Source organism: Lathyrus oleraceus, chromosome 6 (genome assembly GCF_024323335.1).
Source record: "Lathyrus oleraceus cultivar Zhongwan6 chromosome 6, CAAS_Psat_ZW6_1.0, whole genome shotgun sequence".
Classification (NCBI taxonomy): Eukaryota; Viridiplantae; Streptophyta; class Magnoliopsida; order Fabales; family Fabaceae; genus Lathyrus; species Lathyrus oleraceus.
In genome coordinates, this window is record NC_066584.1 from 364,063,222 (window position 1) to 364,066,275 (window position 3,054).

The 3,054-nt window shown below is 34.6% G+C and overlaps 1 long non-coding RNA gene across 1 annotated transcript; it reads left to right on the forward strand.

Annotated features, from left to right (window-relative positions):
- Positions 1-970: 970 nt before the first annotated feature.
- LOC127091200 (uncharacterized) lies at positions 971-2,240 on the forward strand. Its single transcript, XR_007791891.1, has 2 exons — positions 971-1,313; positions 1,885-2,240. It is a non-coding gene; the product is annotated as an uncharacterized LOC127091200 (long non-coding RNA).
- The last annotated feature ends 814 nt before the right edge of the window (positions 2,241-3,054 follow it).

Below are 3,054 nucleotides of genomic sequence, written 5' to 3' on the forward strand. Positions count from 1 at the left end.
AAGGCTAGTGCCGTGTAATCCTTATCATAACTGACAAGTTGCTGAAGAAGATTCCTGCTTGTGGATCTTGATGATGTAGTGTTGCTTGTTGTAGGCGGAGACTTGACGATCATTTGATTTAAATTATGCTAAAGTTTATGAACAGAGGTGAATACTCTGAGCAACTGGGTTATTCGTCCCGAACCCAAAGATATTCAGAATAAGGAAAGAAATGCACCATCTCACCCCTTCTTTATTGCTTAAGGCTCATGGCACATAACTTGAATCATGGTTGACAAGTGTTTCTACACCTTTGTTGTGCTTGAACTCTAGTCCACTTTGTATGCAATGTGAATGCCTTGTAATGACTTTGAAGTCTTGAACTCTTGAGGTCAAGTACACCTTGAACACAAGGGACTTTTCCTATCAAGTGATTAAGGGTCTTTTGATCACTTTAATAGGCTTGTGGAATTGAGCATAATACAAAGGATTTGGTTGATCAAAGTAAACTTTCATCAACACAATCAGTGGGATTGTTAAAAAAAAGTTGAACTAGATACACAATAAACCTAATTAATGATTAGTCAAATTAAACCAGTTATATCTATACAACCCTAAGCTAAGGGAGCATACAAATCAGGAGTAGCTAAACCCTAGGGGAAAATTGTCATTATGCATAATTGAAACAATTAGGGAATTAGTTCAAAAATCCAAAAATCTAATTAAAATACTAATTAAACCTAATTAGCCTAATTATATCATAATTAACCTAATTAACCTAATGATCATATGATAAAAAAACTAAGAAAAGATTGATTGATATGCACACAAAAATCAGAAATGAAAATTAAAATCAGAAATCAATTAAAATAATTAATAGAAATTAAATTAAATTAATTGGAATTAATAGAGTTAATGAACATGAAGGAAAGGGTGTCCATAGCCATGAGGCATGTGTGAATTGGAAAAAACATTTTGGGCCCGAGGCCCAAACAGCACCAAGCCACAAATGGCAACAACCACGCAACCAAGTCAAAACATGATGCATAATCAAGTTCCAAACTCTCAGGTCCCACAACAGTAACACAACCAAGACATCAAACGCGTTCACCATCAAGCTCCAAAAGCTTCATCGCGCAGCTTCATCGTTTTTCATCTCCACGGACGAACTCCACGCGACAACAAGGAGAAGAATCAAGGCTCCGACATCAATTTCCTTTGAAATCAACATCAAAATCCAACCATAATTCATCACTTGTGCATGCGCGAAATTGAAAAGAACGAAATCAAAATCGAAGCGATAACTCACCGAATTGGAGCATTGATGCAAACAGGTAGCGAATTCTCCTTCCTCTGTTTCGATTTGCCTTCTCTTCTTCTTCCTTTGTGAGCTTAAATTTCTTCGTGAGAGAGAGAGAGAGAGAGTAGTATGCATTATTGCGCAAAATTGATAGTTCTCGAAGTTGAAGAGAAAATGAGAGTGAAGAATGTGTTATGTGATCTTTTTCTCTGTGATTTTTTATGCGTTTGTATGAATGAGTCAAGAGTGATTTTCGGATGCGTGAAGAGTGTGTGATTTTATATCGTTCGAATTCTATTATCAAATGCTCATGAAATTACATTCAAATTCACAGTTAGTTACGAATGAAAAAAACTATTAGAATTAGTTATCACAATGAGTGAAAAATGATTTTCTTGGTTTTGATTCTGTGCACTGCGTTTGTTTTGGCTTACAAGGGAATTCAAATTCAACGTGCTGTAAGTTTTGTTAGTTTTTCATTGCTAGTGAGTCATTTGCAGGTTAGAGATTAGTCATGAGTTTGAATTTTGGGAGTATTGAAACCGAATGTTTGAAAGGCTTTTGGTTAGATTGGAAATGTTAATTGGCTTATTGATTTTTTGCAGGGCTATGTCAATTGGAGTTTAGCTTGTGAACTTGTTGCTTGCGTATTGAATGGTTTGCAGGTTGAAATTGGAAGGCGGTTGGATGCTTTTGGAACATTGTTGATCAAATGTTATGCTACTGAATTTTACATTGTGTGTTGATTGAAATGTAATTTGTAGTTTTGGATTTGTAGTGAATTGTAGCTTGAATGGAAATGTTGTAAATTGAAATTGTCACATGGAATTTGGATTGAAGGTTGTAATGTGATTTTGGAAGGGTGAATGTAATCTTTTTGTAATTTTGGAATTGAAACATGGTTTGTGGTTGTAATTTGAATATTGTAATGAAATGGATGTTGTGAAGGTTATTGAGTGAATGAATCTATGGCAATGGTAGAATGAATGAATTTATGGTAATGGTTGAAATTTGAATTGGATTGTGGTTTGAAATTGAAAATGTGAAATAGAATGATTGAATAAAATTTTGGAAAAAAATGGCATATGTTAAAATTGTTTGGTTTAATGGATTGATTTAAGTCATGGTGAAATGGTGAGGTTTAAAGTGACATAAGGTTCAAAGTGAAACGAGGTTCAAATATGAAATGAGGTTCACAAATAAAATGAGATTCAAAAATGAAATGAGGTTCGAAGATGAAACAAGGTTCAAAAATGAAATGAGGTTCGAAAATGGTCAAATGGTTTAGTTTTCTTGCAAGTACAATTGGTGGTCTGGCTGGTCCAGTTGGTGGTTTGTGACCTGGTTCAATTGGTGGTCCATTTGGTGGTCTGACCTGGACCTAGTCCAAGCCATGGACAAGAGGGAATTTAAATGAAAACATAATTTTTGGTGGTGAAACATAGCAAGATGAATTGAAATAAGTCTTAGGGGTCAAGGAAGGGTCAATTGACTTTGGTCAATTGTAGCAAATTTTGGCCAATCTTGTGATGAAATGATGGAATTATGAATGGAAATGCTATTTGAATGGATTTGTATTAATTGAAATGAATATGGTATAGTATTGCATATAAATGATCATGGACTTGACTATCCAATGAACCAAGCACAAGAACTATGACCTATCAAACTTGAATGGGCAATGAAAATGAATGCATGCCATGATTGAATGAACTTGAATGGACCAAAGATCAAAAGGCAAACCATCAATACAATGAAAGATATGTAGCATAATT